The sequence below is a fragment of the Pristiophorus japonicus genome, chromosome 14, assembly GCF_044704955.1.
Source record: "Pristiophorus japonicus isolate sPriJap1 chromosome 14, sPriJap1.hap1, whole genome shotgun sequence".
In the NCBI taxonomy this organism is placed as follows: Eukaryota; Metazoa; Chordata; class Chondrichthyes; family Pristiophoridae; genus Pristiophorus; species Pristiophorus japonicus.
In genome coordinates this window covers 156,590,206-156,607,678 of record NC_091990.1, presented here as the reverse complement: position 1 = coordinate 156,607,678, position 17,473 = coordinate 156,590,206, and positions in this window count along the sequence as shown.

The window sequence follows — 17,473 nt, the reverse complement described above, 5'->3', positions numbered from 1 at the left end:
AAATGATCGCAGTCCTACTGATTATTGGTACAGTTCCCAAGATGTATCAACCATTTGCTGCTATACTGTGCATTCCAGGTGGTGTAGGGGAGGGGTTGTTTCTATTTGTTGGCTATACCGTACTAGTGGATGGAGGCTATTTTAATGTCTGTTGTCCCAGTATACAAGTCGAGAATGGCTTCTATTACTAATGGGGGAAACCTACTTGACCTGAAGGTATTGCCCTTGCTTTGTGCCTCAAAGTGATGTGAAATGTGGTCATGCCGTTGCTGTGTACTTTGGAAAGATGTGGACTGTGTCACTTTTGTTGCTGCAAGAAGTGTTAATAAAAAGCTCTATCTATACTTTTATATAAAAGTTATGTTCTTAAAGCAAATAGTTTAAATATATATATTTGCACTTACCTGCACGTCACTAACACGAGCAGGCAGTATCACCTCTATTGGCAGTTGTAAGCTTGTCACAAGAGTTTTGACCAATAGTTTTGAAAGATAATAGGATGTTTATGTCATAAACTTCTATTGAAAAGGAAACATCCATGTAAAATTTGGCACAAAAATGGATCATATTGGCAGGAATAAATCACTGGTCACCTCTCTATAGTGTTTTTTTCCTGACAATAAGCTTGATTTTGAAGTGTTGTAGGAGATGCATCAATTGTTTTTGTGACGATATCCCCCGTAAAATACATTTATTTTCTCTTTTGTGTTTTTGTCCATGGCTTTGGGTATCTCTTGCTGGTTGTGCTGCTCATATTGCCTTTTCATTTTGTCTGTATGAACCTGGTATAGGAAAAGATGCACAGTGGAAGATGTAAACTGCCTGTAGCTGGTCTCAGGTGTGGATTCCACAGTTTAGTTTTTGCCCACAAGGTCACCAAGGTCCAAGAAACATGTTCTGAACATATTGTGAATGGTATTTTGAAAATTCCTCTTACTTCAGGCAATCATAGAATATGTCAACCTATGATTTGCCAAATAAATAAAATGCCTGTCCATTTGTATCTGAATACAAAGTTAGCAACATGAACAATTATGGAGATAGGTGCAAGGAAGGCGTACCCAAAGAAAGAATGTCAATACAATCCATAGGAGCAACAAGCTGGATCATTGCATTCAATTCAGCACAAGCACATCACTGCTCATTGTTTTTCTCTATTTCAAATGAGGTTTGGAAGGACTTGATACTAAGACGAGTTTTAGTGTATTGGTGCATGTATCTTTACTGGGGTCAGGTAACTGGCTCTGTGGATCATATTAGGAAAGGGGAAGTTAAAAGTGATCGAGAGGTATTGGCTGACTTGTTGCTCAGCATGTCCAAAAGGATGCTAGGCTACATTGACAAATCAGTTGAGCTCAAATCCCCAGAGATCATGTTGAAGCTGCACAGTGCTCACCTTTCGAGAGATCACCTCTACCGATCTTAAAGAAAGAAAAAAACAGGAAGGGAAGATAAGAAAGTCCTTTTTCAGAAAATAAAAGTAGCTCCTCGCAGTCTACCTGATCCCATGGTGTTTGTGGATTTGATCGTTCACGAGGTGAAACTGACAAAGCTTGTCTCTTTCACTCTGACATGGGGAAAAGTCTACACTTGGCGCACTGCAAGCTGTTCTGGTCGCTGCAATTATAAAAGGCCATTCACATTCTAAAGGCGATACAGAGCAGTGAATTATGGCTGGTCCCTAATATCAGAGGGAAGAGCAATGAGAATTTACTTAAGCTAGGGCTCTTCAGTTTTGAAAAGAATGTGTTAGATACTTAATGGGTTACAGAAAGTAAGCCTGAAAAAATACCTTCAGATATGCAGTGCAACAAGATAAGGCACAGACTCAGGGTTGTGCCGGGCAAAAGTAAGTGAGTCGTCAAGAAGTTTTCTTTTACACAGCGAGCGAAAAACACATTGCCAGGAGGCCAAGGTAGTGGATTAATTTAAGGAACAACTAGATGTTGCGATAGATTTTTTGTTAGACAAGGATATTGAAGATTACGGAACCAAGACGGGTAGATGGAGTTAAGATGCAGATCAGCCTTAATCTAATTGAATGGTGGAACAGGCTTGAGGGGCTGAATGGTCTATTGCTGTTCCTATGTTCTTACATTCCTAATCATTATAGGGTTTGTAGTGTCCTTACACTCTACTATAAATTCACACGAGGTACATTCTGCAGACAAGGTCACTCTGTGACCTGAACCTTTATTCACAGGACCAAGAAGTAATGACCCTGCGTGGGACCTCCCTTAAAAACCTGGGTGACCAGGTGAGGAGTGTCTCCCACAAGTTCACCCCCTGTGGTCAAGGTGTGCATTTCTTAGGTGTATATAGTATGCAGTGTTGTTACATGAAGGTTACAGTTACATGAAGGTTACATACGTGACAGGGTTTGTAGTCACAAATTGCCCATTAACTTCAAAAGCCCAAATCCTACAATACTCTGGACAGTCGATGCTTCAGTAACTGTGAGAGATGCAAAACCACAAGTTACAGGGTTCTACAATGAACCATGACTCCCCAAGCCTTTCCACCATCTACAAGGCACAAGTTAGGAGTGTGGTGGAATACTCTGCACTTGCCTGGATGAGTGCAGCTCCATCAACAGTCAAGAAGCTCGACACCATCCAAGATAAAATAGCTTGCTTGATTGGCACCCCATCCACCACCATAAACATTCATTCCCTCCACCACCGACATACCGTGGCTTCCGTGTGTTCCATCTACAAGATGCACTGCAGCAACTTACCAAGGCTTCTTCTGCATCTCCCAAACTTCTTTTGAATCTTCCAACTCTCCCACCTAGAAGGACAAGGTCAGCAGACACATGGGAACACCATCACCTACAAGTTCCCCTCCAAGTCACACACCATCCTGACTTGGAAATATATGCCGTTCCTTCATCGTCGATGGAACAAAATTCTGGAACTCCTTCCCTAGCAGCACTGTGAGAGTCCGTTCACCACATGGACTGCCGTGATTCAAGAAGGCGAATCACCACCACCTTCTCAAGGGCAACTAGGTTTGGACAATAATTGCTGGCCTTGCCGGCGATTCCCACATCCCAGGAACGAATAAAGAAAAAAAAATGTTTTCACTTCTTTATTCTCTTGGACAAACAGTTGGAGGAAGAGCAACCTCAGCAAGCAGGATGAGCAGCATCTGGGCCTGCTGGAGCACAGCTTATAGCAAGAGCTCTTACCCAGCCCAAAGGTTCTATTGGCCAAGAGACACTTTCTTGGACATCTCTGGCCAGCAGTGCATCAGGAGACTGCGCTACACTGGACAGGACATTACAGATATGTGCCACAATCATGCAGCAGGAACCTTCTGCCTGCCGGACCAGCAGGCCGTTCCCCTCACCTGCAGATTGTTTTGAAAGGGTGAATATTGAAAAAATGTTTCAACTGGTTGGTGAATCAGTAACAAATTTAGACAGACTTGGAAAAGCAGGCGACGGGAAATCAAAAATCAGGGTACAATCTCGGCTATCTCAGTGATGCTCAAGGCCTGCCTGATGCAATTTTTAAGTGGGCTGTAGATAGGCATGGGACGACACACATCAGGCAGCATCTAAGGATAGCAAAGTTGGTGGCCTGTCACAGCAAGGTTTCTCAGCATCTTCCCGACTTCATTTTTTTCTACTTAACTCCCTCAGTCACACACTCATTAACCTCCTAAACAACATAACCCCTGATGTGGTATAGTGTGGCCAATGATGTGGCAAAAGCTTGACGTCGAATTTACATCCTAAACTTTGTTCCTTTGCTTGAAAGTGCTGTTGCCTCCCAAACTCGTGCCCATCTTTCACGGAACTCTATGTTTGAATCTCTCCAATCAGGTTGCCATCCCTGCCACAGTACCAAAACGGTTCTTATCAAAGTCACAAATGGCATCCTATATAACTGTGACAAAGGTAAACTATCCCTCCTCACCCTTCTTATCCTGTCTTCAGCCGTTGACACGGTTGACCACTCCATCCTCCTCCAAGGCCTCTCTATTATCATCCATCTGGGTGGGACTGCACTCGCCTGGTTCCTTCCTTATCTGTCCAGTCGTAGCCAGAGATGCAATGGCTTCTCTTCCCGCTCCTGCATTGTTACCTCTGGTGTCCCCCACCTATTTCTCATCTGCATGCTGCACCTTGGTGATAGCATCCGAAAACACAACATCAGTTTCCACATGTATGCTGATGACACCCAGCTCTACCTCACTACCGCTTCTCTCAACCCCTCCACGGTCTCTAAATTGTCAGACTGAACGTCCGACATCCAGTACTGGATAAGCAGAAATTTCCTCCAACTAAATATTGAAAAGACATTGCCTTCACTCCCTGCCATAAACTCCGTTCCCAAGCCACCAACTCCATCCCTCTCCCTGGCAACTGTCTGAGGCTGAATCGTATTGTTTGCAACCTTGGTGTCATAGCCGACCCCGAGATGAGCTTCCGTCCACAAATCCGCACCATCACTAAGACAGCCTATTTCAACCTCCGTAACATTGCCCGGCTTCACCCCTGCCTCAGCTCATCTGTTGCTAAAGCCCTTATCCATACGTTTGTTACCTCTAGACTTGACTATTCCAATGCTCTCCTGGCTGGTCTCCCATCTTCCACCCTCTGTAAACTTGAGGTCATCTGAAACTCTGCTGCCCGTGTCCTAACTTGCACCAAGTCCCGTTCCCCAACACCCCTGTGCTCGCTGACTTACATTTGCTCCCAGTTAAGCAAGGGCTCATTTTTAAAATTCTCATCCTTGTTTTCAAATATCTCCATAACCTCACCCCTCCCTATCTCTGTAACCGCCTCCAGCCCTACAACCCTCCAAGATATCTGCACTCCTCCGATTCTGACCTCTTGAACATACCCAATGTTAATAATTTCACCATTAGTGGTCATGCCTTCAGCTGCCAGGGCCCTAAGCTCTGAAATTCCCTAACTAAACCTGACTATTTCTCTGTCATGTATCTTACATTATTATATATAACTGTATCCTAACATGCTATACATGACTGTAATAAGATATGACCTGTAACCACCAGGGGTGCACTTGCAAGAGACAGGTATATAAGGACAGGTCTCAGGCAAGTGCAGCATTCCAGAGCTGTGAAATAAAGGTGCAGGTCCAGAGTGACCTTGACTTCACTACATGCCTCATGTGAATCTGTACTGAGAGGACAGGACTTTATATTCTCTACCTCTCTTTCCTCCTTTAAGACACTCATTAGAACTTACCTCTTTGACCAAGCTTTTGGTCATCTGCCCTGATATGTGGCACGATGTCAAATTTTGTTTGATAACGCTCCTGTGAAGTACCTTGGGATATTTTACTACATGAAAGGCACAATATAAATACAAGTTGTTGTTGTTGAGTTACAGCTCTGCTAACTCTTTTCCTCCTCCTCCTCCTCACAGAGTGGGATTCCTAGAAGTACCCTCATTGTAAAACGACTGCAATGCAAGAAGCCCCTTTACAGTTCAGAGCCTACAATAGCACATACAGGAACATTTAAAACTTTGTCAAAATAGCAGCTCCTGCAAGAAAAATGTCTCCAAAAGCTCCGTCTAGCTTCATCTGAGAGTGACTGAGGTATCCTTCATTTGAACTTGTACCTCTTGTGGTTTGTGGGCAGGAGCAAAAAGAAGCATTAGGCATGCAGTGAGGTGAGCTCTGAATGAAGTCACTTGGTCCTGTTTCAGAATGAGAGCTCTGGCTGCCAGAAATGATCCCCCCCGGAAAATCAGGAAGGTTCTGCAAGTAGCGATAACTGGGTGAGAGGATATGACACTGCATTTCTCACCCACTACTACCCTGTCTTTGGACACAGACAGGGTGGGAAGTGGACCAAAGTCCGCTCCATTGTCTATCTTATTATAAGCAATGCCTTGGGAGATTCACTAACATTTGATTAATAATACAAGGTGGCGAATACAAATCAAGTAGCAACAATGATTAGCTTAACATGAAATCACTGCCCTAGCAAGCATACAGGCCTTATTGCAAATTAGCATCAGGCCAGCTTGCTGTAATTGGTTTTGTTCACTAATACATTTCTTAATAAGGTGAAGGGTCCAGCAAGTTTAATGATAGACTGGGGGACCTTGAGCTAATTCTATATTCGTACTCAGCATAAAACAGCAAAACAAATGAGTAATACTTGATATATTGTATATTTTTATCAACAGAAGAAAGCAGAACATTTTTCTGAGCCTAAAATAGGTCAATCTGAATCATAGAAATTTACAACGCACAGGAGGCCATTCGGCCCATCGTGTCCGTGCCAGCTGACAAAGAGCTATCCAGCCTAATCCCACTTTCCAGCTCTTGGTCCGTAGACTTATAGGTACGGCACTTCAAGTGCACATCCAAGTACTTTTTAAATGTGGTGAGGGTTTCTGCCTCTACCACACTTTCAGGCCATGAGTTCCAGACCCCCACCACCCTCTGGGTGAAACAATTTCCCCTCAAATCCTCTCTAAACCTCCTACCACTTACTTAAGAAAATAAGAACATAAGAAATAGGAACAGGATTAGGCCATTTGGCCCATTGAGCTTGCTCAGCCATTCAATAAGATCATGGCTGATCTGATCATGGGTTCAGTTCCACTTCATGCCCGCTCCCTATAACCCTTTACTCACTTATTGCTCAAAAATCTGCTTATCTCCGCCTTAAATATATTCAAAGACCCAGCCTCCACAGCTCTCTGGGGCAGAGGATTCCATAGATTTACAGCCCTCTGAGAGAAGAAATTCCTCCTCCTCTCAGTTTTAAATAGGCAGACCCTTATTGTGAGACTATGTTCCTTCGTTTTAATTTCCCCTATGAATGGAAATATCCTCTCTGCATCCACCTTGTCGTGCCCCCTTGTAGGAGCGAAAATCTTAATCAGGGGAAAAGTAATTTGGTAAAATTAAAACATAAAGCAAGAAAGACTGAGAGAAAGATTTAATGTGTTCATGGTAGAATAGCTGAATCCCACATTCCAGAAATTAGGCTGAATCACAGAACAACCGGTCTCACAAGGGCTAGGACTAAGGTCAGAGAAATTCTCTGAGGAGATAGCACTTCTATGAGCACCCAAAAGATTTATGTAGACAGCTCACAGAAATAATGAGCTTGAGGCCGCCATGTTCCAGTCACATGAGATAAAAGAAACAAGGCCCCATTGAAATAAGTATAGCCAGATGGATCTGTCAAGGACACAGATTGAGAGCTAGCCTGGGAATACGTTCACAGAAATGTAACACATAACCTATAGGAGGCTTTTCCCTAGCAACAGTGGCCATAACTGAATGTACCAATGAAATCATTAGAAATTACTGTAACTGTAGTAATCAATGAAATTGCTGTAAACTGCAGTAACCAAGGAAATTGCTGTAAACTGTATTAACCAATGTATTAGTAGCAAGTGGGCGGGGACTGGTGGCAAATAACCAATGGAACAATTCCCCATGTAGTTTCACCATTTTGACTGTATTTCGACTGTATAAAATGTAACTACACAACCTGTCCCATGAGACCGGTGATTAGATCATCCAGTAGGGTACTGATGCAACTGGTTCTCTCTTGATTAATCAGGTTTTAATAAACAATTCTTTTCTCTATATACGGACCTTTGTGTCGAGTATTATATTTTTAATACTCTACAACATTTTGGCGCTGCGAGCAGGGTACAACGGATGATCTATAGATGAGCATAAAAGGATCCATCATGAGTGAGTATATTTAAATTACCACTCATAATCCGATGTGAGCTGTTACGAGACGTGTCGGTTGCCTGGGGTATCAGAATCTGTGAAAGGTCTGTTATGGTGTAAAAGACTTGGGGAAATTAGGAAGTCACGATAGACATTATCATAAGGTATCGATGTGTGTGTTGCTTTTAAGTTCAAGGGGAACCGGGTAGAGGGATAATCACTATCTTAGAATACAGATAAATTGATAAATGTATCGATGGGATTGCAGGCTCTAGGGTTAGGGGAAACTGATTAGAGGGACAATCAGTATCTAAGAATACAGTTTAAATTGATAAGAAATCGGTGAGACCATAGACGCCGGGTTTAAGTGAAACCAAGGAGGAAGACGGTCAGTATCTGAGAATACATTGATATAGGGGTAGACGTACCAAAACTGAGTATGGCGTGTAAAGATATGTTGGACACTGCTCCCTTATGGGGAGCGGGTAAATATCTTTCGGACGACCATAAAAAAAACCTGATAGTAACTATGTTATGTGATGTATGGGATCCAAAAATAGGGCCGGCCAAACAATAGAATAAACAATTCTTTTCTCTATATATGGACCTTTGTGTCGAGTGTTATATTTTTAATACTCCACAACACCCCTCATTATCTTATATGTTTTGATAAGATTACCTTTCATTCTTTACTTTAAATCTATGCTCCCTGGTTATTAACCCCTCTGTTGAGGGAAATATGTCCTTCCTATCTAGGACCCTCACAATTGTATACACCTCAATTAGGTCTCCCCTCAGCCTCCTCTGTTCCAAAGAAAACAACCCCAACCTATCCAATGTTTCTTCATAGCTAAACTTCTCCAGCACAGCCAACACCCTCGAAAATCTCTTCTGTATCATCTCTAGTGCAATCACATATGGTGACCAGAACTGTATGCAGTACTTTAGCTGTGGCCGAACTAGTGTTTTATATAGTTCAAGCATAACCTACCTGCTCTTATATTCTATACCTCAGCTAATAAAGGAAAGTATCCTGTATGTCTTCTTAACCATCTTAAATACTTGTCCTGTTATCTTCAGGAATCTGTGGGCATGTACTCCAAGGTCCCTCTGTTCCTCTACACTTCTCAGTGCTGTACCATTTATTGTGCATTCCCTTACCTTGTTAGCTCTCCCTAAATCCAATCTGAACCATCTTGCATTATATAACTTGCATGCTGCAATAAAGAAAAGCAAATATTGTTCTTTTCTAGCACTTGGCTGTTGCCTCATAAAAGGCCACTGACATTTTTGATGGAAACAAAAAGCTGGAATTTCTCCGCAGGTCCGGCAGTATCAGAATGTTCTGACAAAAGGTCATCAACCTGAAACATTAACTCTGTTTCTCGCTCCAAAGATGCTGCCTGACCTGCTGAGTATTTCTAGCATTTTCTGTTCTTATTTCAGATTTATAGCATCTGCAGTATTTTGCTTTTGTATCATTTTTAATGGGGAGTTTTGTGAGCAGTTTCAGGAACAGTCTACTGATAAGCTACGATGAGGTCAATTCAGATGGGATAGAAAAAAACATTACTGAAAGGGTAGTTGGTCATTGGAACAGCTTACCAAGGGAAGTTGCAGTGGCTGGTATCTTAAAGACAAAATTGGACAAGTAACTTGAAGAAAACATTATTGGATACATCTGCAAGCACAGCAGGAAAGTGGACTAGATGGACTGTTGAAGGTAAATTTTCCCTCGACTTGTATCCTGCTGCTTCTTGCAGATTTCAGGAAATCAAGGTGAGCCATTGACAATTTATGACACACTGCTCGCAGTGATTTTCGGATGTCTGGTAGTTGTGGACAAGATGCCTTGTCATGGGGGCAGATTTGAAAAATGTAGTCAATGGTCTTTTCTAGCCATGAGCTTTTGATGATTGCTGGTGGAAAATCTATGCTGTGTTCTGCTGTGGTGTAAAGTGTTCCCTACATTTTAATTAAATATTACATTTTCCATTTTTAAATGTACGATCCATGCCATACCATCACATGCAATGTTGGTTAATATGCCTTTAAATGCCTTTAAGTGCCTTTACATTTTGGGCCCCCCCTTGCCTCGGCGACAGTCACTCGAGGGGATAGGAAAAGGGGAGAGGGGCTGAACACTGGCCAGCAACGGCTCTCAGGAGGGCTGTGGAGTCGAGCAGCGCTCACCTGCTCCTCCTGGCACTACAAGAACATTTCCTTGGTGGTCACAGCGGCCACTGAAGAACACTGAGCGAGGCAGGCCTGATACCTACACCACTCATCGCAGACCAATTTCCACAAGGGGGCCTAAAACACGCGTTAGACCTGTCAATTAGGCAGCCACCGGGGATACCTGAGAAACGGCACGACCCAATTTCGGGTCAGATGTTTTTTCAGGCAGCCTTGGGGCGCAGGATTTTGGTCACTGAAATTGGGCTTTTTTCTGAAAATCCAAATTTCTACCCCATTTAACCTGATTCAAGTTGAGGCAGCAATTTGGGCTGAATGGAAAATTCACTTACAGAAATTAAAAATGGTACATTTTTCAATGGAAGTAAAATTTCTAAAGAGTTTTCTCAGAACCATATATGAGTACAGGGTAACCCCAGTTATACAGTCCACTTTTTGTCATATTCTTTTTAACAGTCTCAAATTTGCTCTGCCTGCTATCAATCAGAACTAAAAGCCACAGCTCATAGAAGGAACTTCTTCACAAAATGAATCAGAATCATTCACAGACTGCATCAGCCCGTTTCTCTTGCAAGCTGTCACAGAGATTTGTTGTCACTGGCACAATCACTGATTGAAGGATCTCACAGCACATGTGTTTGATGATCAATGAACTGATAAAACCTGCCCTGAAGCTGAAATGCCAAAGAAGGTAGCAATAAAATATCTGACACATAAGCTCCAAAAGTCTTGATGATTTGAAGGGCCACTCTCTTCATGAAAATGTTTAGCAAGCCGTTTTTCATTTATTTATGAACACACTGTATGATGAAGTAAATGGTATCCCTGGTGGCTGCCTAATGTCAAACACATCATTACATCACTTCCAAAAATGGCACACAGTAAGGTCGGAATCTTGCTTGTGTTGTGAGTGCGAGTTTGAAGGCGGGTCCACTGTCAAAATGGCTGTGATTGACAGCAGGGCAGAAGTCCACAAGAACACAAGAAATAGGAGCAGGAGTAGGCCATTTGACCCCCTCGAGCCTGCTCCACCATTTAAGAAGATCATGGCTGATCTGATCATGGACTCAGTTCCATTTCCCTGCCCGCTCCCTATAACCCTTTATTCCCTTATCACTCAAAAATCTGTCTATCTCCGTCTTAAATATATACAAAGATCCAGCTTCCACAGCTCTCTGGGGCAGAGAATTCCACAGATTTACAACCGTCTGAGAGAAGAAATTCCGACTCATCTTAGTTTTAAATGGGAGGCCCCTTATTCTGAGACTATGCCCCCTAGTTTTAATTTCCCCCATGAGTGGAAATATACTCTCTGCGTCCATCTTGTCCAGCCCTCTCATTATCTAATATGTTTCGATAAGATCGTCTCTCATTCATCTCTACTCCAATGAGTATAGACCCAACCTACTCAACCTATCTTCATAAGTCAACACCCTCATCTCCGGAATCAACCTAGTGAACTTTCCCTGAACAGCCTCCAATGCAAGTATATCCTTTCTTAACTATGGAGACCAAAACTGTACGCAGTACTCCAGGTGTGGCCTCACCAATACCCTATACAGCTGTAGCAGGACTTCTCAGATTTTATACTCTATCCTCCTTGCAATAAAGGCCAACATTCCATTTGCGTTCCTGATTACTTGCTGTAACTGCATGCTAACTTTTTGTGTTTCATGCACAAGGATCCCCAGGTCCCTCTGTACTGAAGCACTTTGCAATTTTTCTCCATTTAAATTAAAATCTGTTTTTCTATTTTTTCTGCCAAAGTGGATAACTTCACATTTTCCCACATTATACTCCATCTGCCAAATTTTTGCCCACTCACTTAGCCTGTCTATATTCCTTTGCAGATTTTTCATGTCCTCCTCACAATTTGCTTTCCCACCCATCTTTGTGTCATCAGCAAACTTGGTTACATTACACTCGGTCCCTTTATCCAAGTCATTAATATAGATTGTAAATAGTTGAGACCCCAGCACCGATCCCTGCGGTACCCCACTAGTTACTGTTTGCCAACCGTAAAATGACCCGTTTATCCCGACTCTCTGTTTTCTGTTAGTTAGCCAATCCTCAACCCATGCTGACATATTACCCCCAACCCCGTGAACTTTTATCTTGTGCAGTATCATTTTATGTGGCACCTTATCGAATGCCTTCTGGAAATCCAAATACACCACATCTAGTGGTTCCCCCTTATCCAACCTGCTCGTCACATCCTCAAAGAACTCCAGCAAATTTGTCAAACATGATTTCCCTTTCATAAAACCATGCTGACTCGGCTTGATTGAATTATGCTTTCCAAATGTCCTGCTACAGTTTCCTCCTTTCTGTCTGCCTCCTTTTTCAAACAGTGGTGTTACATTTAAGGTTTTCCAATCCGCTGGGAGCGCCCAGCATCCAGGGAATTTTGGTAGATTACAACTAATGCATCCACTATCTCTGCAGCCACTTTTTCAAGGACACAAGATGCAAGCCATCAGGTCCAGGGGACTTGTCCGCTTTTAATCCCATTATTTTACCGAGTGCTACTTCTTTAGTGTTAGCGATTGTATTAAGTTCCTCCCTCCCTGTAGTCCATTGATTCTCCCCTATTGGAATGCTTTCAGTGTCTTCTACTGTGAACATCGATACAAAATATTTGTTCAAAGTTTCTGCCATTTCCCTGTTCGCTCTGAACCCTCCTCCTTGTTAATTTTACAAGTGCCGGCTCTTTTAGATTTTGACAGCAGACCTGCCTCCGAACCCGCCCTCTGAGCACCGGCAAAATCCAGTCCAAGTTTTGTGCTGATTGCATGCAATTTTCCTGGGGATCTCATTGGTATAATTATGCACAGCTCCATTTGCAGCTTTGGTCTTGCACAGGGATGATAGTCCAAGGAGCAGACTGAAAAATCAGTGTGGGTAAAATTTAAAAGGATGCAGCCACTTAAGAGGAAGTGGCTGCATAACAGGGTAAATTTTTTTAGCACCTTTAGAAAGGTTCAAAGATATTTCAACCTATTGGCAGCCTTTGGTAAGGCTGCCAGTGGAGAGGGAGAAAAGAGTGCCAGGGAAGAATGAAGTGAAAGGAAACCCAATGTGAAATCTGGAGGTAAGTATTAGAACAGCCCAGCACCGAACCCTCGGTGTCATGGCCAGTGACGTTATGCTACAAGTGATGGATGCCAGACTGTTGTCCTCTGTTGTCATCATCATCATAGGTAGTCCCTCAGAATCGAGGAAGACTTGCTTCCACTTCTAAAGTGCGTTCTTTGGTGGCTGTACAGTCCAATATGAGAGCCACAGACCCTGTTACAGATGGGACAGACATTCGTCGAGGGAAGGGGTGGGTGGGACTGGTTTGCCGCGTGCTCCTTCTGCTGCCTGCGCTTGACCTCTTCATGCTCTCAACGTTGGGACTTGAAGAGCTCAACACCCTCCCGGATGCATTTTCTCCAACTAGGGCGGTCTTCGGCCAAGGTCTCCCAGGTGTCAGTGGTGATGTCACACTTTACTAGGGAGGCTTTGAAGGTGTTCTTGTAATGTTTCCGCTGCCCACCTTTGGCACGTTTGCCATGAAGGAGCTCCGCATAGAACATTTGCTTAGGGAGTGTCGTGCCTGGCATGCGAACTATGTGGCCTGCCCAGCGAAGCTGATCGAGTATGGTCAGTGCTTCAATACTGGGGATGTTAGCCTGGACAAGGACACTGATGTTAGTATGCCTGTCCTCCCAGGGGATTTGCAGGATCTTGCGGAGACACCGTTGGTGATATATCTCCAGCGACTTGAGATGCTTTCTGTTATGTATGTAAACCTGTAAATACCATGTCTAACCACCAGAGGGCTTATCTCCTGGAGTCCCAAGGGATCCCACAATCCCTTGGGACCACTGTATATAAGGAGGCCTAACAGGCTGGAGAGGCACTCTGAGATTTGTAATAAAGGACTACGGTCACACCTTACTTTGAGCTTGCAGTATCTAGTCTGACTCTTTATTCAAGACATAACACCTTCTATACATCGTTCATGCCTCTGATCCATGCAGAAGGGCGGGTATTACTACAGCCCTGTAGACCATGAGCTTGATGGTAGATTTGAGGGCCTGGTCTTCGAAATCTCTTTTCCTCAGATGGCCGAAGGCTGCACTGGCGCACTGGGGGCGATGTTGAATTTCCACATCAATGTCTGCCTTTGTTGATAGGAGGCTCATGAGATATGGGAAATGGTCCATGTTGTCGAGGGCCGCGTCGTCAATCTTGATGACTGGGGAGCAGTGCTGTGCGGCAAGGACAGGCTGGTGGAGGACCTTTGTCTTACAGATGTTAAGCGTAAGGCCCATGCTTTCACATTCCTCGGTGAATACATTACCTATATCCTGGAGTTCAGCCTCAGAATGTGCGCAGACGCAGGCATTTTCCGCCTACGCAGCGCAATGATTGAGATTTGGGTGATCTTAGACCTGACCTGGAGGTGGTGTAGATTGAACAGCTTCCCACTGGTTCTGTAGTTTAGGTCCACCACAGCGGGGAGCTTGTTGATTGTGAGATGGAGCATGGCAGCGAGGAAGATTGAGAAGAGGGTTGGAGCGATGACGCAGCCCTGTTTGACCCCGATCCGGACGTGAATTGGGTCTGTAATCCATCTGTTGGTAAGGATCACGGCCTGCATGTCGTCATGGAGCAAGTGAAGGCTGTTGACAAACTTTTGGGGGCATCCGAAATGGAGGAGGACGCTCCATAGACCCTCACGGTTGAGTGTCAAAGGCCTTTGTAAGATCAAAAAAGGCCTTGTATAAAGGCTGGCACTGCTCCCTGCACTTTTCCTGCAGCTGTCGCGCTGCAAAGATCATGTCCCCGTAGGGGACGAAATCTGCACTGTGTTTCCGGGAGGAGCTCCTCGGCCACAGGGAGAAGACGGTTGAGGAGAACGCTACCGAAAACTTTCCCAGCGGCTGATAGCAGGGAGATTCCCCTGTAGTTGCCGCAGTCGGATTTGTCCCCTTTTAAAACATGGTCACGATCACTGCATCTCTATGATCTCCCTGCATGCTCTCCTCCCTCTAGTTGAGAGAGATGAGGTCATGTATCCACGCCAACAGAGCCTCTCCGCCATACTTTAGCGCCTCAGCAGGGATTCCATCCGCACCCGTAGCCTTGTTATTCTTGAGCTGTTTTATGGCTTTGCCTACCTCGTGCAGCGTTGGGGTCTCACTGAGTTGGTGGCAGGTCACATGCTGCTGGATGGTGTCGCGAACACTCGAGTCAAAGGAAGAGTCTCGATTGAGGAGATCTTCAAAGTGCTCCTTCCAGCGGGCCCTGAGAGCCTTGGTGTCCTTGATGACTGTTTCCCCATTCTTGGCCAGGTGTGGGGTGGGGCCTTGGGAGTTTGGACCGTAGGTGGCCTTGACTGCAATGAAGAATCCTCGCATATCGTGGCTGTCGGCCAATTGTTGTATCTTCTGTTCTTTCTCCATCCACCACCTGTTCTTTAGGTCCCGGATTTTTTGTTGGACCTGAGCCTTGAGCCGTCTGTAATGTTGCTTTGCAGCTCCCGAGTTGGGTTGTTGCTTGAGGCTCAGAAATGCTTTGCGCTTGAGATCTATAAGTTCTTGGATCTCCTGATCATTTTCATCAAACCAGTCCTGGTGTTTTCTGGTTGAAAGGGAGAAAGGAGTGCCAGGGAAAATGAAGTGAAAGGAAACCCAATATGAAATCTGAGGGTAAGTGTTAGAACAGTCCAGCACCGAACCCTCGGTTTCATGGCCAGTGACGTTAGGCTACAAGAGATGGATGCCAAACTGTTGCCCTCTATTGTACTCCAGTGTTTCCTCCACATTGGATGTCAGTGCAAAGGGTGAAGTGCAGTGGCATTCTCTCAGTGTCCCAGCCAACATTTATCCCTGTGGTAAAATGTAGACCAAGCAGTCAGTCTTCCTTGACGAAATCCAGGTATGTATGTCTCTGCCAGTTTTTGCAGATGGGAAGGCAATGGTAGGTGGGCACAGCCATCCTGTGGTGTAGCCTCATCTGCTTGGTATCCATCCATAAAGGATAAATAAATCAAGATTCACATTCCAATTTCGTGGATTAAACTAAAAAAAATGAAAGCAATGCCAAAACGCACATTTTCAGGAAATAAAAACCCCTTCCAAAACCCACACCCAGAGAAACATTTCAAAAGTGGTCTATAAGTGCAATAAATATAAATAGTTTTGCACCTCTGTAAATAAGATTTGCTTCAAAGTAGCAACTAGCAACTTTCAACACCTGTTTCATATGTGTGAATTGATGAAACACTGCACTTCATGCATAATTAGCAAGAAATTGCTTGGACACCTAAATTACGTCTTTGGGACTTCACCAGTATGTTAAAATAATTTGGCCTGTTTCTATCAAAGCCCCAATCAGAAATGTGCGTGATGCACATTAGAGGTAGAGACTGAACACAACCGATCTCCGCCTACATTTCCACTGCATTACATCCTGAATGAACTCAACAATGGGGAATAACGAAGCTTAAAACCAGGCCTATTGTATCAATTTGTCCTCTTCCCAAGTTGTGACATGGCACTTCCCAACACTGCACCATCGCGTGACCATGCCAAGGACTGACAAAAAATTATCCAACAATCTGTGTGAGTTGTTTCTTTGCATGAAACTTAAATCTAAATTACGTCGTGCATTACTCATGTCTGGGTCATGCTTCTCTTCCTTTTGATGCAATCTTTGACAGTCCTGACATATTAGCTAAAAACAGAGTTTTATTGGTAAATTGAATTTCACATGGACTCTTCTAGCAGACTAACAACGCAAACAATAGCTGGCCATTGATAACAGTTGAATATTCCTAATACCCTATTTTGGCTCCGAAAACACAAATTACTATTACCCAGTTTAATTCACTCCTCTATTTATAGATCCAAAATCCAAATCTTCTCAGTTCTCCTTCAACTTATCTGATCATGATTTCTTTTGCATTGCTACCTTCTGCCTCATTACTCATCTTATCCTGAGTACTATATACAGTCAGCCTGTGCCTATTGCAGGCTAGGTTTGTCTGTGTTCTTCCAGGACGAAGCATTTTGCCAGTGACAACAGCAGCAGAATATGCTTTTTGTTCCTATTGAGCTGCTGTTCAATTGGCAACATTCCCAGAGCAAGATTCCCAGAGCCACCAGATGAAAGACCGATTCCAGCATCACTCATCATTTTCCGTCTTGTCCAGGACCTCCTATCCATAGATTTCTGAGCACTGGCAGTCCCACAGCATGCGAATGTGTTTTATCTTTTGCATGGTGCCAACATTGTGAATGCAACTTGATTTCTGCCATCTGTATCTGCCTGCATGTCAACATCTAATGGTTCAGGTTGTGAATCAGACTATATCCTATATCCATTCTAGGCTGTGATCGCTTTTACCAAAAACCCTGGGGGTTGATTTAAGCTCCGAGTGGGTTTTTGGGAGAGTGGAGGGCGGAGCGAGTGTGAGATGCATTCGGTGACCTAAATTTCAGGCCTGGCGTATTTTAACCCCTGGGCCTCACCTACATGCCATCAGTCAGCTGCCCGCCTGAAATGGGCAAAAAGCAACTGCTTACTGGCGGGCGGGAAAG